We start from the raw sequence: 23,341 nt of genomic DNA on the forward strand, positions 1-23,341 counted from the left end.
TACAAGAATCAGTTTCTTTTGAGGTAATAGCAGCTTCAAAGGGCAGACTCTATGGTATAGGAAAAATAGAAGCCCTAGAGTGCCATCACCCACCCACCCACACCCACACACACTGTAAGGGTGGGGGTTAGTTTCTGCTCTTTCTGCCTGGCCTTGGCACATTCATCGTTCTGGGCTTTGTGCCCGGGGTGGTTGTGGCCTTAACCTAGCTGTGATTATCTTGTGTGTTTGAAGCTTGTTTCTGCTCTGTCGTTGGGAAAACTGCTGGGACATTTGGGGGAGGTGGCTGAAGGTTCCGTAAAAGCGACGCCTGAAGCCCGGGAAAGTCAGAATCCGCATCCTGTGTATTGCGACCATTGAAGTTTATGAAATAAAGCGTTACTGAGAACTCAGATTCCTTTGTTTCGAGATCCCTTTGAGAGTTCCCTTACATTATGCGGATTCTCCACTTCTCTATCTTCCGGATCGATTTTGGGTCTCCACCATTGTCCATCCATTTTTAGTGAATCCCTGGATGCCCAACGACATGCAGGGGATTTGAACATCGAGAGCTGAGTTAAGCGCGGAAGGCTGACAAGACTGTGATTGTGTAGCCCCCAAAGAGGGCTCCTATTATCTCTCCCTTTCCACGCAACGGTCTCTTCTTCTGGAGGAGGCCAAGCGGAACCCGTCTCCCTGGTGACCCTTCTCTCTAAGCTTCTCTGGCTCAGCCGGAGCTTAGCCTTCCTCCAACTGCATGAGCAAGTGGAAGAAGCCCCCCTGATGGCTCACCGGGTGCACTTGGTTTCGGCCGGCCGCCTGGAAGCGCGCTCCAGGATTTCTACGCATCCCTGTGGTAGGCGTAAGGTGTCGATGGATCGCAGCGCCCCTGGGGCAACTTATTTCACCACCCGCCAACATATGGATCACAAACCGGGTGATGCGACCCGGGTAGAGGAGGAAATCCCGAGGTACATCAACCATCCACGGGGACACAGAAGAGTCCCTGGCCAGATTCCTGGATCAATACCTCGAGGATCCCCCTCCCGAAGATCACTGGCAGAGCACCGGAGCGCACCCGAAAGGTTCACGCGCCCCAACGACCCAGGACTCTGAGGAGGAAGTGTTGGAGTTACCTAAAACTTCCAGAGCTCCAGGACTCACGTTATGCAGAGGATGCCCGTACCCGCGACCCTCCGGACTTATCGGATCTCGAGGAAGCGGCGCCCATGCCCCTTGACGGTGCCCGCGCCTCCAGATCTGAGTTGGTGGGGGCTACCGCCCTACCGGCCACGGATGCACGGCGTCCCCTGGTTTCGGATCTTTGGGAACAGATGGAGGCTCTCGAGAGAACCAAACGGGACTGGGAGCAGGAACGGATGGCTCTCGAGAAAGAGCATGTGTAAGGAATTCCAACGAGGCAGAAATAAAAGGCTTTTGGTTGAAAGACCATTTATTCAGACAACTTAGAAAGCTCACACACACGACATGACAGGAATGGGCCTTCCCGCCCAGACCACAGGTTATAACCCCCTTGTTCCATCCCCCTCCCGGAGTCTCCAGTCCCATTCTCATGGGAACGGAATTCTCATCTCGCTCTAAGAGATAAGCCCTCCGACAGTGTGGTTACTGTAGATTCTGGCCCGTCGCCCGTGCCAGGAAACTCAGTCAAGGCCAAACGGCTGTGAAGAGATTCAGCCCCACTGAGAGCTTTACATTCCGCCTCTCCTAAGAAAAACCCTTCCCCCCCTGGTTTCAGTGGAAAAGCATGATGAAAAGCAGAAATAAGGGAGGGGGCATCGATATTTTCCGAATACACCCATTGATTATGGCCGGAAGAATATCCCACCCAAGGGACTAAATACTGTAAGCGTTTGCGATTAAAGCGAGAGTCCAGGATAGCATCAATTTCATAGTGCTTGTGGCCATCAATCATGGTCAGCGGGGGTCTCTCCGGAGGGCCGTGCCAGGCATGTGAGGGAGCCTCCTTGAGCAAACTAGAATGAAAGGCGGGATGGATGTTACTTAAGGAATTAGGCAATTCTAAGCGAGCAGTAACATCATTGATCACTGTTGTAATCCTAAGCGGACCCACGAATTTCTTGCCTAGCTTTGAATATTTGTGAAGCGTCTCTAAGGTTCTTGGTAGACAAATAGACCCAAGCCCCTACGCAAAGGAAAGTCAGAGCGATGTTTATCCGCCTGGAACTTTTGAGAGTCCTTGGCTTGCTGTAGGGCAGTCTGGACCGTTTCCACCCCTCAGCCAGGGATGAAATCCATTGATTGAACTCAGGAGGTTGCACCGCCTCTGTGGGCAGTTGGGGCAGTGGTGGGAAAGAACAACCAGACACAATTTCAAAGGGAGTTTTCTGTGTGCTGCTATGAATGGCATTGTTGTAAGCGTACTCCGCAAATGGAATTAACTTCGCACCAATTGTCTTGATGGTAGTTAGTGTAACAGCGTAAATACTGCTCTAGAGTCCTGTTAGTCCTCTCTGACTCACCGTCACTTTGAAGGCGTGGTAGAGAGGCGGCAACACGCCGGAGTTGTTCCCAACAAGTCCAGGAAAGCCTTCCAAAATTTTGAAATGGTGGGGCCAGCGGTCTGACACCACCTTGGAGGAGGTGCGGAAGGCGATAGATATGTTGGATAAACAACAGCGCCAGTTTGGGGCAGAAGGAATGGTGGTGCAGGGGATGAAATGCGCTTGCTTGGAGAACAGGTCTACCACCACCCATAAAACAGTGTTCCCCTGGCTTTCCGGCAAATCCGTAATAAAATCCATTGAAATAACCTCCCAGGGCCGGGATGCGTGAGGTTTTAAAAGGCCATGGGGTTTTCCGGGATGGGCACCCTCCGTGCAGACCGAGCATCCCTTGATATAAGCCTCAATGCTGGCATGGCGCGCCACCAGAACTGGCGACGGGCCAGGTGTAGCGTTTTAAGGAAGCCAAAATGTCCAGCCGACCTGGCATCATGGCAGGCTTCGAGGACCTGCTACGGAGGGGGGGAGGCACGTACCAACACCTCCCCGTTTCCAAACGTGATCCTCAAAGCGCCGCACTTTGGGAATCTCTCTCCTCCGCTGGGAGTTAGCGGAGCCCCGCCTCCTCGAGTTCCCGCAGGAAGGGGAGATGATGCTTGGAATGGGCGAGGGGAGGAGTAGCCGGAGGCCTGCGACCCAGTGACAGCCAAGCCCAGCTGGGAGGGGGAGAGAACGGTGCGCGGGATCTCCCGTGGTGAAGAACCGCCCCCCTCCCGGAAGGCGAGACAGTGCATCAGCCAGTTTATTAGTTTTTCCAGGAAAAAAATGTACTGGGAAGGAGAAGCGGGAGAAAAAATCAGCCCAGCGTGGCTGCCCTTGGCGGACATTTTGAGGGTGGAGAGGGCGGCCAAATTCTTATGATCGACCAAACCTGGAAGGGTGTTTAGCCCCCTCAAGCCAGTGACGCCAGGTGCACAGCGCCACTTTGATAACCGCAGTCTCTTTATCACCCACGGTCCAGTTGAGTTCAGGGCCAGAAAACTTTGGATAAGTAAGCACACGGCACAAGTTTTCCATCTTTATTTTTTCTGCAAGAGGGCTGCGCCCGCCTTGTCCGATGCATCCACGTGAACCACGAAAGGGAGGTCAGGATGGGGTGTTTCAAAATGGGCTACCGGTAGTGAAAGCTGACTTCAAATGCTGGAATGCCGCTTGACATTCCTGAGACCAAAGGAGTGGAGCCCGGGCTTGGCAGCCTGAGAATCCTTGCCTTTGAGTGCGTAAAAGATCCATTGAGTGGAAGGGCTAATTTGGCAAATTGGGGTATAAAATCCGATAGAAATTAGCAAAGCCAAGGAAGGACTGCAATTCCTTTCTGTTGGTGGGAGCCCGACCATTGGAGTACTTCGTCTACTTTTGCGGGATCCATTTTTAAGCCTTGGTGAGATCCGATAGCCTAAATAGTCTATGGAGTACTGATGAAAACAGCACTTTGACAACTTCGCGAAGAGGTTGTCAAGCAAGCGTTGTAATACCTCACGAACCAGGGTTTCATGCTCTTCCATAGTTTGTGAATAAATCAAAACATCATCTAAGTACCGACCACACCTTTATATAATAAATCTTGCAAAACTTCATTGATAAGGGCCATAAAAGCTCCAGGGCTCCTTGCAGCCAAACCGAATGGCATTATTAAATATTCATATTGTCCAAATTTGGTATTAAAAGCAGCTGTTAAATGTTCATAGCCTTCGATTCTGACCCTGTAATAAGCCTCTCTTAAATCCAACTTAGTAAAATCCTACCCTTGCCCAGTGCATCTAGGAGGTCTTTGATTAAGGAACTAGGGATATTTATTAGACATGGAAACAGCATTTAATCCACGGTAATCGGTGCAAAGCCTCAATGAGCCATCTTTTTTCTTTACAAACAGAACAGAGGCCGGGCGTGGGTGTGTTTGGTGGCTTGTCGATACATTATGAATCCTCGAGCCAGATTCTTATCTAAGAACGCACGGAGCTCCTTTTCTTCGGTGGGGCTCATCGCGATAGATTCTACCTTTGGGCAGTTGAGCTCCGGGCTGCAGGATGATTTTGCAATCGGTATCCCTATGGGGGCAACTGATCGCATTCCTGTTCCTGAAATACCCTGGCCAAGTCTTTATAAACTTGTGGGATTTCATTGGGATTAGGAGTCACCGTCGTGTGTAATGCGCTGAAGAGCCAATGGTTCAATGTCATTTGAGGTGGAGTTTCCCCCCCACTTCATGTGCTCCCCGCAGGGTCAGTGAATTCTATAATTCGCTCTTTCAAATGATATTTGGCTCGTGTAATAACAACCATGGCATGCCCAAGACAATGGAGTGTTTGGCCACTGGAGCAAGAACGAAACTAATCTTTTCCCAATGGTCAGCGCAATGGAGGAAAGCGGGTTTGCGTTTTGAATCGGGCTGGACCTTCAGCCCCGAGTGGGCTGCCATCCATTCCGTGTAAACGGAATGGGCTTAGGAATTTGGTCTAAGCCAAGCTCCTCAGCCACCTGCGGTCGCATTAAACAGTGGGAGCAGCCAGAGTCAACGAGGGCGGAGGCTAGGAGACGTGTATGCTTGGTAGGGTTGGCTAAAGAGGCTTGAATAGTAATGGGCGCGCTGCCTTCACTCACCGGATCCGGAGTAGGACCCATGTCCAAAGGCGCTGAAGATAGGCACACCGCCACTTCCCTTCCCTCGAAATCCTCCTCGATGGCGGCCTTGGATTGAGCCAGTTGGAGGGGGACCAGACTTCCGTGGAAGCTTGGCAGCGAGAGTGCGGGAGACCGGGACAGCGGGCTTCTGTTTCTCTGGAGCAGTTGGCAGCCAGATGACCAGGACCACCACAATAGAGGCATAATCCCAAACGGGCGGCGGCTCAGATGATGGTCTCGGTGGAGATCGCAGATTGTGCTAGCAACTTGCTATGAAAGTGGACCGAAGGGCAGCCCGAAGGTGGTCTTCGGACGCCAAGGCGTCCCCCGGCTTACGCAGCATAATCCCAGACGAGCATAACTTGTGAACCCAGATCAATCCCACTCCCAGCGCCACGGATGGCGCTGGAATCGCGGATGAGGGAGTACTGTTGCCAGTTTGATATTCATAGCCTCGAAGAAGTATTCACATTTCATGCGTTCGGAGAGCCAGTTTCGTGGGGAGGAGGAAGTTTAGTAACGCCGCCCGCACCTGTATGCGGAATTCCACGCAGGCCCGAATTCGGCAAAAGAGCGGTTTGCCCTGTTGAATATGAGACTTTATGGTACGGTAATGGCTTCGTTCTCAGCATCCGGGTGCTTGAAGCGGGCGCGCAAGGCTTGGAAGAAATGCAGCCACTGTGCGAGTAATCATCCGCTTGTAATTACCGTGAAGAGTCACAAACCAGTCCCAGCAGCCACCCCATCCAAGGCGGAATCCTGATATCCCGTATTATTTTTCATCGTTCAGAAGCGGTACAGATCATCAAACTTTCCTCCATGGTAATGCGTCGAAGTAGCGCAGAATGAAGTAAGGGAGTTTAGAGGCGGTACACCATCAAAGCGGAGCAGGGATGGGAGGCCTATAATATCCTCTTTCAACAGCTCTTGGAGCTACTGCTGGGGTTGTGGTTTACCAAATGGCTGGGGCAGTGGAGCTGGGAGAGAGCAGGAAAGGCGGGTTGAGGGTACCGCTGGTTGAGGGAGGGCAGAGCGGGGCCCAGCAGCGGCGTCCCCCCCCGCGAGAAAGCGCGAGAGGCAGCAGGAGGCCTTGAGGGAGGATGGAAGTAGGGCAGAGACGCTTGCAGCGTCGATCCCATGGCAGGGGAAGGCGGTGGTGGTGAGCTCTGGTAAAGTTGTGGGGCAAGCTTACCGACTACGGGTTTGCGTGTCCCTTCGAAGTATCTCCGCTGCTACTCTTCAGCTCCTGTTCCAAAGGCAGCCAATTCTCTCTCTTTGGCAGAAGTTGCAAGAGCATCCTGGTTAGCGCATGTAGGGCCCGTTTTTTCACTGATCCAATTTTTTGTTCGTTCTATCCCAGCTGAATGGCCGCGAGTCCAGCTTCGCCTTCTGCGTTTGGATAGCCCTAATGCTTTCGCGCGGCGCAAGCTCCAGATCCCATCTTTGAGTGATCCAAGGACTTTGTCATGAATCGATAAGTTCTGGCTGGTACTGCCGTTGCAACGCTTCCCTTGGCCTTCGGGATTTAACTTCCCGAGGCTTGGGCCAGCTTCCCCTTGGCCCGATTTAAGCTCCTCGAAGTTGGGCCGTTAACTTCGAGCCTTAGAACAAGAGCACGTGGAACAGCAGCCGGAGCCGTGGAAGTGGAACTTTCATGAGAGAAGGGATGTCCCTAAAGAGCATCCGAAGTTCCTCAAAACTCCCACTTCCCGTGACCGAGTCCTAGAACACTCCCCGACTTCGAGGCTCCAGCGCCAACGGCGAATGCCTTAAAGCGCTTGGAAAACCAAGGAGTAGTCGAAGTGAGACTGCAACGTAGAAGAGCGGGATGAACTGCAACCCAGCGTGGAACGGGAGGCTCTCACATCATGTAGAGGGAATTGGCTGCAAGGGAGTAAGTGGACGTTCCGGAGAGATAACTCGAAGCGCCACCAGTGAAGCTCTACCCAGCACCCGGGTGGCGCGACCTCACCGACCTATCGCCTCGGATCGTACCGCTCCCCTACCCCAGCTGATAGAGTCCTACTCCCGGTGCAACCTCCAGCCCGGTCCAGACGCTAAATCCACCCCGCTGCACAAGCTCCGGCCCCAGTTCCAGGGTACGGTAGGGGGATACCCTCGCCCTCCCACATTCCCTGCAGACGTTTTGATGGGACAGCTTCCAGATTGCCATATTTCATCCTACAACTCGACGCACACATGCTTGGGACATTTTGATGATCTTTATAGGTCGAAGGCGAAGTTGAGGGAAAAATCCAACACTCTTGGCTTTTCATTGAAATTCGTTAGTCCCTCTTTTCCCTATCATCAGAAGCATATAGCTGCTTGGAAAAGCTAAGCTATTAGAACCGAAGAGTATCGGGATATGATAACAGCTGCGCAGGAAAACGTGGTTCCCCCTGACCCTCGCTTACTGGTCCAATTGAACAAAGGACACACATGGCCAATTATTTACAGTGGATCACCAACCCTAGAATTAAAGAGAGAAGAGCTTTTAACTTACTGGCCAGGATTCAATCTTAATGCCTTCTATGCTGCTCTATGGCGAATATCAACAAATTGATAAACAGAGGGAGGCTATGTCCATGCAACATGGGTCGAAGGGTTAGCGCGAGACACTTTCGATCATACCCCTCTTTCGGCAAATTGTGTAAAGGTTTTGGTACACGCGAAATCAGGAAATGTCATGCAATCTGCACTTTATCCCATTCTCTGTATAACAATCCTAACTGATTGCTCTTAAGATACCTATGCTTTTGAACAACATGGATCCCACAGTGTTGTTGAGAATGTAGCTTAAAATTTCTGCTAACAATAATAGGCGTAAGAAGTCTAGATGAATACCAACCAATGTCTATGTATTATGACCACATATAGCCAGCAGTAATTTTGCTAGCTTCTGTCAGTTTATCCGATGGCCGTTTAAAGTTGAGTTAACTTAGCTGAAGGAATGTCCTATAGTCACAAGGAAAGGACCATGTATATATTTTAGTATTTAGTATTTTAGTACCAGTGCTCTAAATTTGTGAGCAATAATGGAGGCAAAATTTTGTAATGCTGATTTTGTATGTTTTATTTTATGCCAATAAAAGGCTTTGTGACTGGACTATAGGTCGAAGCGTTTCCAGAAGGTCGCGAGGACATCGGGTCCGTGCTTGGATGGAGACGCGGCCGGAATGGATTCGTAGGAAATTGCATGAAGTAGCAGGGGCCCCGGAACTTCAAACCGTGGCAGCTTTACTTCAAGGGTTGCGACTCCGTTTTCAAGATCCGGAGGAGGTGAACAAAGCCATCAAGACTGTTAAAACTCTCAAGCAGGGGAAATATAAAACCTTTGCAGAGTTAAGCCCGAGAATTCCGGTTGGTGCCAGCGAGCAAAGCTCGGACTGGCAGAACGCGATGAAATGTGAATACTTCCACGACGCTGTCAAGGAAGAAATCTGCACCTGGGCATGCATGGTGCGTGAACCCCAGACCATTGCGGAGTGGATTACAACCGGCAACCTTATTGCAGCCCGTCTTAATCGCTCCAAGACGGGGAAAACCGCTCCGACCAAACCTCCTGCCAAACCTCCCGCCAAACCGGCAACGACGGTCACCATCCCACTGAAGAAGATGAGCGCAGGACTGCCGGCAGCCGAATCCACCTCTGAGCGCCGCCACCGCCTCGGGTTATGTCTATATTGTGGGGGCCCGGGCCACATGGCGGCCAACTGCCCGAAGAAACAAAAGGCACCTGTCCCCGCTCCCCGCAAGTCAACGGCATGAACTCCTTGCAAGACGGGTCCTCGGGGGCCCCAAGGAGCGGCGCAAACCACTTATGATGACGAGCTCGGGGAGACCGATGACACCGAACCTGAAGGGGTGAGCCTTTCGTCAGGTCCCGCGGAAGAGTTTCCTGCGCCAGATGCGGTGAGTGAAGGGGGAGCCCCCATAACTATTATGACCACGCTAACCAATACCTCCAAGCACACCCATATTCTGGCATGAGCTCTCGTAGATTCCGGTTGCTCCCACTGCCTTATGAGGCCTCAGGTGGCTGAGCAACTAGGGCTCGAACGTATAGCATTGGCCAAACCAATTCCCTTTACTCAAATGGATGGCAGCCCGCTGGGCACCGACGGTCCGGCCCGTTTCAAGACCCAACCAGTGCTTCTGCGATGTGCTGGACACTGGGAAAGACGTAGCTTCATTCTGGCTCCAGTCGCCAAACATCCCATAGTACTGGGCATGCCCTGGCTCCTCTCCCATGAACCCACCATCTTCTGGGGACAACGCATAGTCCGATTCACCGATCCCCCTTGTAGGGATCACATGCACGAGGGTGAGCCACCGGCAGAGGCTAAAGAAGATCCCGAGACGCCCCAGGCAATGGCTTTATCCAGCGACCCCAGCCCAGAACTGGCCAGAGTTCCCAAACAGTACTGGGACTTAGCCAAAGTCTTTGCAGAACAGGAATGCGATCAACTCCCCCCCCCCCCATAGGGACACAGACTGTAAAATCCTCTTGGTCCCAGGGGCACAACTCCCCAAAGGTAGAATATATCGGATGAGCCCAGCCGAGGAGAAGGAGCTTCGAGCCTTTCTCGATAAGAATCTGGCTCGCGGTTTCATCCGCCGAGCCACCAAGAGCACCCACGCAGCACCCGTTTTGTTTGTGAAAAAGAAAGATGGAACCCTACGTCTGTGCACTGATTATCGTGGTCTCAACGCGGTTTCGCTGTCAAATAAATACCCCTTGCCCCTCATCAAGGACCTGCTCGATGCCTTGGGAAAGGGGCGCATTTTTACCAAACTGGATCTGAGGGAGGCTTATTACCGAGTACGAATTGCTGAGGGTTTCGAGCATTTAACAGCATTTAATACCAAATTTGGCCAGTATGAATATCTTGTAATGCCATTCGGATTATCCGGTGCCCCAGGGGCTTTCATGTCACTTATCAATGACGTTCTACAAGATTTTCTGTTTAAAGGGGTGGTGGTGTATTTGGATGACGTTCTAATCTATTCCCAAACGATGGAAGAGCATGAACGTTTGGTCAGGGCTGTGTTGCAACGTCTGCTCGATAAGTCACTCTTCGCAAAACTGTCCAAATGTGCTTTCCACCAAACCTCCATGGATTACCTAGGGTATCGGATCTCTCCAGAGGGCCTGGAGATGGACCCGGCAAAAGTTGCAGCTGTAGTGAATTGGCCGATACCCACCACCCGTAAGGAACTTCAATCGTTTCTAGGTTTTGCGAACTTTTATCGAGATTTTATTCCCCAATTTGCTAAGCTTGCTCTGCCACTCACAGACTTACTGCGTGCCAAAGGAGAGGGACCCCAGGCATCGAAACCTGGGGCTCCCCTTTCCTGGTCCCCTGAGTGTCAGAAATCGTTTCAGGCTCTTAAGACAGGGTTCACCACCGAACCCATTTTGAAACACCCAGATCCCACTTTGCCTTTCATCATGCATGTCGATGCTTTGGATAAAGCCCTAGGGGCAGCACTCTTGCAGAAAAATTAAGATAACAAACTCGTACCGTGTGCTTATTTATCGAAAAAACTGTCCGGCCCTGAACTCAACTGGACGGTTGGGGATAAAGAAACTGCAGCCATTAAGGAGGCTTTGTCTACGTGGCGGCATTGGCTGGAAGGCGCCGCGCGCCCGTTCCAAGTCTGGTCGGATCATAAAAACTTAGCAGCTTTGTCTACTCCACTCAAAATGTCGGCCAAACAATTGAGATGGGCGGATTTTTTCTCCAGATTCAACTTCACTGTCCATTTTCCCCCCGGTAATAGTAACAAATTAGCTGACGCCCTGTCCCGCCTCCCCAGGGGGACGGACACTTCCTTACGCGCCATGCCTCGCACTATTCTCACACCTTCTCAATTGGGGTTGGTGGTAACCCAATCCCAGATAGTTACGCCCCCGAAACATTCCCCCATGAAGGTCCCGGACGTTGTATCCCCATTTCTATGTCACCTGGAGGAGGCGGGACGACAGGAGGTTCCGAAAGAGGAATCTGACCCCCTCCTGCAGTTGCAAGGGGGAGTGTGGAGACGGGGTGACTGCTGGTACGTCCCACCGGCCTTACGTAAGCAGGTTCTACTGGCTGGTCATGACGCCCGACAAGCGGGACACTTTGGATTTTTGAAAACGCTTCACCTACTTAGGAGGCAGTTTTGGTGGCGCACCATGCGCAAGGACATTGAGGCATACATAAAAGGGTGTCCGACGTGCGCAGAAGCTAAGGACATCCCTGGTAAGCCGCACGGATTACTACGCCCCATCCCCCCGGCGGCTCGGCCGTGGCAAGTGATTTCCATGGATTTCATCACAGATCTCCCCGAAAGCCATGGTAATACAGTACTTTGGGTAGTGGTGGACCTCTTTTCCAAACAGGCGCACTTTGTTCCGTGTTCCACCATTCCCTCGGCGCCTAAATTGGCCAAATTGTTTATTCAACATATCTATCGTTTGCATTCATCGCCGGAGAGGGTGATCTCCGACAGGGGCCCACAGTTCATATCTAAGTTTTGGAAAGCGTTCCTGGAGTTGTTGGGAACGGCCTCGGCTGTGGCTGCCCCGTACCACGTGCAAAGTGACGGCCAGACCGAACGGACCAACAGAACGCTTGAGCAGTCAATTACCTGCGCTTGCTACACCTAACTATCTATCGCAGGATAGTAACTGGACGGAGCTTCTTCCGCCTTAGCCGAGTATGCCTGCACAACAAAGGCATGATTCACAGCAGCACCAAATAAAACTCCATTTGAAGTGGTCTCGGGTGCGTTCGTTCCCCGTTACCCCAGCTCCCCGATCATCGCGCTCCAACCCCTGACTTTGGTGACTGGATCCGGTCTCTAGACTGAAGGCTGGAAATCCGTTTTCTTTCCTCGCTTCCTCACCATGGCGCAGGAAGCTCCAAAAAAAGACAAAAGCGGACAAACATAGAAATGGATTTTCCTCTGCAAGTGGGAAGGCGTGGGTTTATTTGTCTACCAAAACCTTAGGGATGTGCATAAAATATTCTAAGCTAGGCAAGAAGTTCATAAGGCCCGTTTAGGACTCGCAGGTGATCAACGATGTGACCTGCTTTCGGTTAGAATTGCCCAATTCTCTCAGTGCAATATTCACCCTGTATTTCATTTCTAGCTTACTCAAAGCCGCAGCTCCAGATTCCAGCGGATGCTTGTACACGACCCAATGGAGGTTCCCCCGCCGGTTGATGGCTTGATGGCCACAAACACTACAAAATCGACAGCTATTCTGGATTCTCGTTACATAAGCAAAACGTTTGCAATATTTGGTGGCGTCCCTGGGTGGGATATCCCTGAAGAGCCATTACAATCAATGGGTGTATGTTGAAAACATTGGCGCCCCAATAGCGCTGCTTTTCGCCATAAGGCTTTCCCTCATAAACCGGGGGGAGGGGCTTTTCTCGTGCTGGGAGGAGGTGGAGTGTAAGGGTGGGGGTTAGTTTCTGCTCTTTCTGCCTGGCCTTGGCACATTCCTCGTCCTGGGCTTTGTGCCCGGGGTGGTTGTGGCCTTAACCCTGCTGTGGCTATCTTGTGTGTTTGAAGTTTGTTTCTGCTCTGTCGTGGGAAAACTGCTGGGACGTTTGGGGGAGGTGGCTGAAGGTTCCGTAAAAGCGACGCCTGAAGCCCGGGAAAGTCAGAATCCGCATCCCGTGTAATGCGATCGTTGAAGTTTATGAAATAAACGTACTGAACTCAGTTCCTTTGTTTCGAGTCCTTTGAGGTTCCTTACACACACACCCTCTCTCTTCCTCAGGCACTGGCTACGTAGCTCCAGGAATTTCCCGTCAGCATTTGTAAACCTACAATTAAGCCTAGAGAGAAACAGCAAATTCAAGCTGGTACCAACCAGGAAGCATTTGTGGGCGGAAATTGGCAGAGGGGGCGTTGCCCTGGCAACACCTGGACAGTCTTGTTTGAGGACAGGCTGCCTCGCCCTTTCTGCTCTTTGCCACTCATGTTGATTTAACTTGCTCTGTTCATTGTTTAGCTTTGCAATAAACTCAAACAGTGGAGCCACATCATTTCATGCACGGGAGACGCAGAGTTTCCGTTCAGAAGTCCAACAAAACCCAGGAGAAAGGACAGGCCCAGAGATATCATTCTGTCAAATCAGCAACAACAAAACTCACACACACACACACACACAAAACCAGGTCTATTGTAAACACCCAACACAGTTGTTGTGAGGAAGGAGAAGCTTAAGGTATAAATGTAAACTATCCAATCATACATGTTCTAAAAAGGGATGGCATTTCAAATGAAAGGGTAAAACACGAGTCCAAGACAAATAAGAAAAGACGAGAAGAAGAGGAGGAGTTTGGATGTGTAGCCCCCCTTTCTTTCCTGTCAGTGGCTGACAAGCTCCTTTCCCTTCCTCTCCCTACAACAGACCCCTTGAGAGGCAGGTGAGGCTGGGAGAGTTCCAAGGAACTGGGACTAGCCCAAGGAACGTAGGAGTGCAGAAACACATCTGGCTCCCCAGATAAGCCTCTGCCACTCAGGTGGAGGAGTGGGGAATCAAACCCGGTTCTCCACCTGCTCTTAACCACAACACCACCCAGTCCTTAAAGATATGTATTACAAAAAAAGTTTGCTGTGGTTACTTTTAAAAGGGCTAGCCCTGCTTAGCTTTTCAATCTCCAGATCCATAGTCACATGATGTCTGAAACATGGGGAAGATGAGGTGCTCATAAGGCTAAAGAAGGAGAGCAATATCTACAAAAAGGAAGTGGAAAGGAAAGGGTTAAGCTCCCCCCCCCAGCACTGCTACAGCCCCCCTCCCAACTGGAGAGCTCCTGAAGCTGCTTTTTAATTTTTTTAAAATCATGACGTCTGATAAAAAAATCACCTCCATCTCCAAAGGTCTGACCAGATGAAGACAAACCGTCCTGGTGCCTTTGGGCCAAGTTCACCTTCTTAAATGCCAACTGCTACCTGAGGTGGTATAGCAGTGGTGGCGAACCTTTGGCACTCCAGATGTTATGGACTACAATTCCCATCAGCCCCTGCCAGCATGGCCAATTGGCCATGAACCTCCAGTTTCTGTCACTGCACTGATTTCTTCACCTTTCCAGCATAATTGTTTCAGTTAAGGTAGCTCCGGCCTCCGAAGTGCGTGACCTTCTGTTTAAAAGAGATGGTTTTATGCTTCATTCTTATCTTTCGTATTGACATGTGGACCTCAGTAAAGATAATAGTCTTAAATTAATCCAAGAGATCTGGATTTGTGACTACTGACCCGTTGAGACTGCTGTAGAGGGCTGCACCTAGAATAGCTCTGGTTCTAGAAAAAAATAAGTTTGGAGACCAAAGCAGCACTGAATTCTCCCACAGAAAAAAGCTCAGGTAGCCGCTGCCTCCAGGGTATTTGCTCTGTGGATCGAAGCATTAGTCTGCTCTGGAGATTCCAATCAATACCTCTCTTGACTGCCTGCCAGCAAAAAGGACTTCGCTAAGGATGCCTGGCCAAATCAGAGCTGATCAAAATGTTATAACTAAGGTAGCATAAGTGGACCTTGGTTAAACTTCTGGATGTCTTCTTAATGCCCAGACAGAGAGGTATCCCCATATCTAAGGCAGCATCGACCCCCCCCCCCCCTTGCAATTCAGGTGTGAAAGATCTGCTTGTGGCATCTTAGACCCAAACTGCTCCATCAGTGCCTCCATCAGTTTTAACAAAGGCTTTGGTTTAAAAGGGGGAAACTAAGAACTTGTGAACAAGCTGAAGAGAAGATGAGCTGCCTTGAAATGCTTTGCTGTAAATGAGCAAGCTCCGGTCTCCGGAAACTTACCTCAAAAGCCAGGCAAGGTGTTTGTCAAAGAGCCCTGGGGCCAGGTGGAACAGACAAAGGAAACAGATCAGGTGTCCAAAGCTAGGAGGGAAAAGAGAGGAAAGCCTGTCCTAGGGTTCCCCTCCTCCCCTCCAGGGGCGTAACGCCGATTGGGCAAGGTGGGCAGCTGCCCAGGGCACCACCTTGTGGGGGGCATCAAAATGCAGGGTTCGTTTTTGGGTATTTTTAGTGGTTTTCCTTTTTTGGCCTGCAAGGGGCGCAGTTTTTAGGCTAGCAGCACCAAAATTTCAGCGTATCATCAGGAGACTGTCCTTATGCTACCCCCCAAGTTTGGTGAGGTTTGGTTCAAGGAGTCCAAAGTTATGGACTCCCAAAGGGGGTGCCCCATCCCCCATTGTTTCCAATGGGAGTTAATAGGAGATGGGGGCTACAGTTTTGAGGGTTCATAACTTTGGCCCCCCTGAACCAAACTGCACACCAAACCTGGGGCGTATCATTAGGGCAGTCTCCTGATGAGACCCTGAAAGTTTTGAGACTGTTCCTTCAGAAATGTGCCCCCCCCCCCCAGCCTGCATCCCCCATTGACAGCAATGCAGAAAACTCAATGCAGAACAAAGATTCTTGGGCAAATTTCTGGGATGTTCCTGAAGGGAGTGCATTTTTGGATTTATCAGCACCACAATTTCAGGATATCATCTGGAGACTGTCCTGATGGGACCCCCCCCCCCAACTTTGGTGCAGTTTGGTTCAGGGGGTCCAAAGTTATGGACCCTCAAAAGGGTCCTTAGCAAAGAATGGGGGATGGGGTTGCAGTTTGGACACTCGGTCTCGAAAAGGTTTGCCATCACTGTCCTAGAGCCTGCTCCTCTTCAAGAGCGGCTCCTATCTTGGGAAACTGACTCCAGGAGGGGGTGAGAGGGTTTTTGGAGGAGCAGCCTGTCTCTTCCATTTGCGGGTCTGAGCTACAGGCGTGCTCCTGGGAATGCGGGCTAAGGGGATTTTACTGCACGTTATATTTTTTTTTAGCTTTCAAATTTTAAACTACCTTAAGCCACAAAGGAAAGGCAGAGGGTATATTGAGAAAGGAATAAACAAACATGAGGAAGGGGCTTCAGTAATAACCACAGCACTCTCCCACCTTCGGCATATCACAGATCAAATAAAAAAGGACTCATGACTTTCTCCCCATTTGCAAGTGTCCTCTAGACACCATTATCGCTGGAGGTCCCCTTTGCAGCTTCCAGATGACACACCTCTCACCATTTGCAACCCAACCACAAACAACTTCAATAAGAGCTGTTTTTAGGGGAAACTGCAAATTCTACACTGAAGCCGTTTCAGGCTGTGTCTAAAGCAGAGTTGTGGGTTTTCTGGGAGAATCTGAAGTGCAAAATTTTCTGATTCAAATTTCAGTAAACACTTTAGATATGTAACTAATCTGGCTAAAGAAGGCAAATACATCTCGTGCAAGCACTGGGATTTGTCCAGAGGTGGGATCCAGCAGGTTCTCACCAGTTCCCGAGAGTGGGTTACTAATTATTGGTGTGTGCCGAGAGGGGGTTACTAATTGGGTCTGCTTTTCCGTCCAAAAATCATAAAGTCCTGTTGTTTCCTATGTGGCTGGTTAGCTAAGGTAGAAAACGGGATAATTCTCCCTGTTGGGCTGTTTTAAAAACATGTTTTAGAAATATGGTAAAGTTCCTGGTTTAAGGAAAGTCTCCTTCTTTTGATTTCTAGAAACAAAATTAAGTATTTGAAAGTATTAAGTATTTGACAGGCAGTCAATCAGAGGAGAAATGGTTGTTTCTATTGGCAGCAGACAATAGAATTTGCTATAATGAGTTTAAATTATGGACAGAAAGATGATAGGTGGAAATTAGGAACTTTTTTTTACAGTAAGAGTTTTTTACAGTAACAGAGAAATTATTAATGCCCCACCCCCGGAATGCCTGGCCACGCCCCCATCATGCCCCGCCCAGCCCCATTGGCGCAACCCACTGTTTGAATCCCACCACCATGGGAACCTGCTACTAAAATTTTTGGATCCCACCACTGGGTTTGTCCATGCTGCATTTGCTACATTTAACCCAGCTAACATGATGGATTTATGGCATATGGACAGATTTATTATATTTACATATTGAGGGTATAAAATTTTCTATGAAAAAATATAGTGTTGGCAAAATTTCCACCCTGCATCACTGATCTACAGTGTGCAGACCTAGTCCAAGTATCAGAAGCCAGAAGAAGTCTGAAGAAGTAACAGGCAAAAATGCAAAGCAACCAGCTCTTCATTCACACAATAAGACAGGGAAGACTTTCCTTTAATTGTGGGAAAAGACTAGAAATGGCTAGAAAACTATTGGCTAGAAAACTATTGTTGCCACCTTAAAAGGTGCCAGGAGAGGCTGCTTGAAAATGGCACACACAAACTTGCTCCAATGCCTTCACAGACCAGAGCTAAGTGTAAGCTCAACTCTCACACCAGAGGCATCAAGCCCTCCTCAAACCGAAGCCCCGTGGCATTCTGTCGCCAGCTCACGGCTAACAGGACATTACAGAGCTGACGCAGGTCAGTCACTTCCAACACTAGCGTTTAGCTGGCATGATACAATTCAGTCAGGAGCGAAAGGTCAAAGGACAGGGGAGAAAGATGAAGCACACAAGCGCATGATGGATTTAAACGGCCAAGCAGCATCAGTTCAGACAGAGACAGGCCATTCCAGTGGAAACACCGAGGCAGCCGGACCCAGAGTTTTGTGAGGACAAAATGGAATGATCCTGCAGCATCTTGTTCCAAAATCATTAAAGAACAAGCGAGATAAACATGCAGTGAGTGGGGCGAGAATCTCCCTAAAAAACCACAACATTTTAAATAGCATTGCCAAGAGCATCAACCCCTTGGAAATCAGCATCGTTGCCGACAAATTCTGAAACTCAAATTGCGACTCAGCCAAGGATTTGTCCAAGAGGCTCTCTATTCTGCCTCAGTTAAGGGAACAGATTGCAATTCTCCTCACTTGTCTCCCAGTGGCAAGAGGATCTGAGGACACCTTTGCTTCTCAGCGGTGGAAGAAGCACCAACAGTTTAAGACATCTCTGAAATATCTCTTTTCCTTACAAGTATGCAAACAGAGTTCAGGCAGACTCCCCACCCGAAGACCTTCACCCGTCTCCCAGCGGTTGCTTGCCTGCTTCCCAGGGCCCCCAAGAGAGGATACCTGCCCTTTTTCACACACCTGCACACCTTCAACAGGTGCTTCAACCAATGCCACTGGAGAAGGTCCCAAGGTCATTTTCCAGCATCTGTCATTAAAAGGACCAGGTAATGGGTGATGTGAAAGCCTTTTCTCTGCTTGAGATTCTGGAGAGCTGCTGCCAGTAACAGCAAAATCCATGCTTATAGAAAAGTAGCATCTCAGTGGTTTTTATCTGGAATGATTCTCCCTGACATCTTTGTTTTCAAAGGTCAGGGAGTTTCAGATACAGCATTCCAACATGATCTCCTCCCGAGCAGTGTGAAGTGGTATAATCTAGGGACAGTTGTAATCTCTCACAACATCCCTCAATGGACTAGATTATCTGCAAAGTGAACTAAAGCGAACTAATGGTCTATAGTCAACAAACTAGCTGGCCAGATCGATGCCGCTGACTTTCTGTTCTCTCCCGGATGCAGAACCAATTCCCCATTCTTATCTTCAAAGCCCCACAAAGATGCCCCCCTGCTTTCCTTCCTGCTCTCACACCCTGACTCAGCCAGCCAGGGATCTGGCTCCTGCAGCTCCGGCGCTCTCGGAGCTCCTGAGGTCCTCTGCTCCCTCACGCCACAAATACTACTTTGGCACTCTAACCACTATGCAGCCATGCCTCTCCGTTTCAAGACCAGCAGGGACTAAAATAGCAGGGAGGAGAAATTTGAAACCACATTTAGCTAAAACACATTATGCAATAACCAGAAACATGCTCCCCCAGGCAAAGTCAGGCTGATTCCGCATGGGCCAAAAACAGCGATGTGAAAACAGTGTGAAAATGGTGTGAAAGGGTTTAAAACGGTGTAAAAGCGTTTATACTGTTTTCACACCGTTTTCACACCGCTGTTTTTGGCCCCTGCGGAATCAGCCTCATATCACATTGGGGGGTGGGGGGGGAGGTTGGGGGGGGTGCTGGGGTCTTCTTGCATCTGCACACCCCCGGCCATGCTTGAGGCCCATCACTGCTGCCCTCCCCACACGCCCATACTTGGGACTAGTGGCAGGGGCAGCATAAGCTGGTGCCAGGCCCACCCCAAGTCCTTCCCAGACCACCTGGAGCAGTGATGGAGAACCTTTGGCCACCCTGGCAGGGGCTGATGGGAATTGCAGTCCATAACATCTGGAGTGCCAGAGGGTCGCCACCACGGCCCTAGGGGAAAGGGCAGAGCCTCACTTCACGTGAGCTCAGCCAGCTGCCGCAGCCCTCGTCCTGAAGACTGCAGGTCCCCCACAGCTGAACTCGGCCCCGCCGGAGACAAAGGCAGGGCTCCCACAGGCAAGCGGGCTGCGGCACCCGCCACAGAGGTCGCAGATTCCCCTCAGGACAACAGATCTTCCCCACGCAGGAGGGGGAAGGTTGGAAACCCGCGGAGGCGGCCGCAGCAGGGAAGCCGGCTGTCAGGTTCTCAAGACAAACGACACCTCTGCCTTTCTATTAAAGTCACCAAAAGAAATCCCTGAGCAGTGGGAGCCATGAGGCTGCCAGAGAACCCAAACCCACAAATGCGTCCCAAGAATAACATCTGAAAAGGTTTCCCTGAATTTTTTCCTCCACTTCTTTGGAAGATAATTTTGCGGCAGAGCCTATTTGTCTGGAAAGAAACTCAATTTCAGCTGCTTCCCAAGCTGGCCAACAGCAATTTCATAACATACAAGATCATATTTGTTGTTTAGGTGAAAATCCTTAGATGCTGCTCTGATCGTGAGAGTTTCCTTGGGAGGCCTGTGTCTTTGGAACCAACCTGGACACAGAATATTATTTGAAAACACAGAAATTCTGGACCACTCTGACAACCACTACGTCAGACTACACAGAGAAGCCATTGAAATCCACAAGCACATGGACAATTTCAAGAGAAAGGAAGAAACCATGAAAATGAACAGAATTTGGCTGCCAGTTTTGAAAAACACTGGAGTCAAGACAGTGACTAATCAGCTCCACACAAACACAGGATGACTAATAAACAATCAAAGGGAACAAAGGCCAGACTACTTCTATTCAGATGCCTCACCATTGACCTTGCTATCTCCATGGTTACTCACATGCTACACTTCATTGTTACTCACTTGCCAGGCCACTCCTATTCAGATGCCCTCACCTATTGGCCTTTACCCACAGGTATATATACTCCACTTGCTTTCCTTTCCTACTGTCAGATCCTCTGAAGATGCCAGCCACAGATGCAGGCGAAACGTCAGGAGAGAATGCTGCTAGGACACGGCCATACAGCCCGGAAACCACACAGCACCCCAGTGATTCCGGCCGTGAAAGCCTTCGACAATAAACTGGCTTAATGTTAGGTCTTGGAACCTTAAGCCAGTGAATGAACTCTGAAGTATTAGTCAGTAGCGTTTATTGAAGAGGTACCAAAGCACCGTACTTGGCAAAGGCAGTTCTGATGAAGCTGGCATTCACGCTCCACTTTATCCCTTGTAGAGAACACCCCTCCCATTTTCCCAAGAGTTTGTGAGCTACGGTGCCCCAAGGTTGGCCCCTCCCCTTTCCTTCCAGCGCTGGGAGGCAGCCATCTACTCCATGGGGAAGAGGAGGGATGGCGGCTGCAGGGATGACAGAGGGCGGGATAGCGGCTGCTCTGGAGGGACATGCCCACGCTACCCTTTGACCTCTAGGGGTCAGAGGGCAGCGTGGGCGTGTCCCTCCAGAGCAGCGCTGGAAGGAGAGGTGAGTGGAGGGGACGCAAAAAGCGGCGCTCTCATGCACAGAGCCGCCTCTGCTTCGGCCCCTCCACTCACCTTTCCTTCCAGCGCTGCTCTGAAGGGCTGGAGGGACACACTCACGCTGCCCTCCAACCTCCAGGCCATGCGGAGCCGCAGTATGAGGATGAAAGAGCCGCATGCGGCTCCGGAGCCGTGGGTTGCAGACCCCTGGCCTGGACTCTGCACTGGAGCCAGGAGTCCCATCGGGTGACCAAGGGCCAAAGCCGTCTTGAGCAGCATAACTGGCCTCTCGTGGCAGAATGAGTTAACCCTGTCCGTTCATGCCACCCCGAGAAGGACAGGGATACCCCCCCCCCCCAAAGCCTGCTGTTTACAAACAATACGAAGGGCTGTTTCAGTTGGCGAGGGGGAGGGGGGCAACGTGCGTGGTCCAAAAGTCGTTCTCAGGCCTAAACTGCAGCTCTCTAAAAACTGAATGGCAAAACAAGGGGCAGCAATAAAGGGGGCAGTATTTCAAGAGCATTTGCTTGGGCTTATTTTTTCCCCAGGCAATAACCAGAGATGCGCGAACTCTGCGCTCCCCCACAGCAGCCCCCTGTTTACAGCCGTCACCATGCAGAATAGGAGAACTTCGGATCATGCAGCCAGCTGGAGTGGGAAGAACGAGTGGGCGCTTGTGAGGAAAGCCCTCGGCCACCTCTCTTGGAGTCGCTGGCACGCTGGGCCCAGAAATGACTGGGAATGTCCCTGACTCCAAATGTTGCCACCCAACCTCTCGTATTCCAGTCCCAAACCCAGGACAGAAAGCAACTCATGATGGCACAGGGAAATGCCTTCTGCACATGGCCGGAGGAACATTCAGTGTCAATAGTTCAGGCTTCCAAAGAGGTCCCTTGCTCAAGATGCACGGTGTGGGGCACACGAGGCCACCTCCTGACTCCCCAGCCCCCGACAAACATGTCCACGGCTGTCCAGTCAACTAACCAACAGGATTTATGGTGCCATCCTACAAAGAGTTACGCCCGTCTAAATGTGCTGATTTCTGTGCCCTTGGCAGGAGCCAACTCTGCTTATGATGGCCCCGTTAATATATTCACATCCCACTTTCCTTTCCCTATAGGGACATAAAGAAACCTATAACCTACCTTTCTCCGTTCCCCTGTTTTGTTGTAAAAACAACCCTATGAGGTAGGTTAGGCTGAGAGAATGCAGCTGTGCCAAGGCCATCCAGGGAAGCAATCCGGACGTGGGCCTCCCTCGCAGGCTCCAGGGCTCCCACCACACCCCAGACGAGCAATCCAATATTTCCCATTGGATTAAAGAGGTGCCCCTGATTAGCTGGGCAACAGGCTTTCTAAAAGAAGTATTCACAATAATTAAGTGTGGCTCAATCCATTTTCGCTCCCTCTCCTAGAGCAGTGGTGGCAAACCTTTGGCACTCCAGATGTTATGGACTACAATTCCCATCAGTCCCTGCCAGCATGGCCAATTGGTCCATAACATCTGGAGTGCCAAAGGTACGCCACCACGGTCCTAGAGGGCGGAATGCCTTTTCAAGAGGGGCCTTCTTGGAAGAGGAGTTCTTTCTCTTGCACATAAAGCGGAATGCCTCTTCCGAGAAGGTGCCGCGGTGAGACATGCGCACCCCACCCAACGCTCACACAAAACAACTAATGTTTAGGACGACTGGCTTATTATTTTGCTAACTTGAGCAGATATTCAACCGAGTAATTAATCAATATTACAAACTTGTCTGATTAATCAGCTTTAAAAAAAAAAACCGCCCGACTTCCTATGTAAACTGCTTTGGTGAGACAGAGGCAGGCTCTTCTAGTGTCTGAATGACCCCCTCCCCCCCCACCCAGAGAGAAACAAGACAGCTACATCTGCGTCACTGAGAACGCTGCAACGGGGGGGGGGGGGGCAGCAAAGAGACTAATAACTCTTCCAGCTGCAACCCTAAAAACAGCCCCACATCCCCCCTCTTCTCATGCAGCTGAGCAGATTTGCATTCCCTAGGGCATAGGTGTCAAACTCGTGACCCTCCAGTTGTTATGGACTACAGTTCCCATCATCCCCTGACAACATCATGCTGGCAGGGGATGATGGGAACTGTAGTCCATAACATCTGGAGGGCTGCGAGTTTGCCACCTGTGCCCTAGGGAAAGGTCCGCATTTCTGGCAGGGATTCATTCACCAAATGCCCCTGGCAGGGGGATTCCTTCGGCCCCCCCCCCGCCCCCCCCCCCCCGAGGCTGCAGGCTCAGCCGCAACACATTCGTCTCTGGCTAAGCCCAGAGACACACACCGCGCCCACCCACCAGGGTGGGAAAGAACTCGGCACATGCTCGGACACTCTGCAGCTGCTTCTGCCATGTTGCAAAACTAAGTCGGGATCATGTTCTAGAGCCGGGCTGTGGAAGAGCCACGTTTTGACTCGGAAATC

At 50.7% G+C, this 23,341-nt stretch overlaps 2 protein-coding genes across 2 annotated transcripts in view; both read right to left on the reverse strand.

Annotated features, from left to right (window-relative positions):
* The window catches only part of NLK (nemo like kinase), a 543,928-nt gene that overhangs the window by 256,376 nt on the left and 264,211 nt on the right, over nucleotides 1-23,341 (reverse strand). The window lies entirely within an intron of this gene.
* Nucleotides 1-23,341, reverse strand: part of SGSM2 (small G protein signaling modulator 2) — a 131,580-nt gene that overhangs the window by 107,697 nt on the left and 542 nt on the right. The gene's annotated exons all lie outside the window — the stretch shown is intronic.

Source organism: Sphaerodactylus townsendi, linkage group LG16 (genome assembly GCF_021028975.2).
Source record: "Sphaerodactylus townsendi isolate TG3544 linkage group LG16, MPM_Stown_v2.3, whole genome shotgun sequence".
Classification (NCBI taxonomy): domain Eukaryota; kingdom Metazoa; phylum Chordata; class Lepidosauria; order Squamata; family Sphaerodactylidae; genus Sphaerodactylus; species Sphaerodactylus townsendi.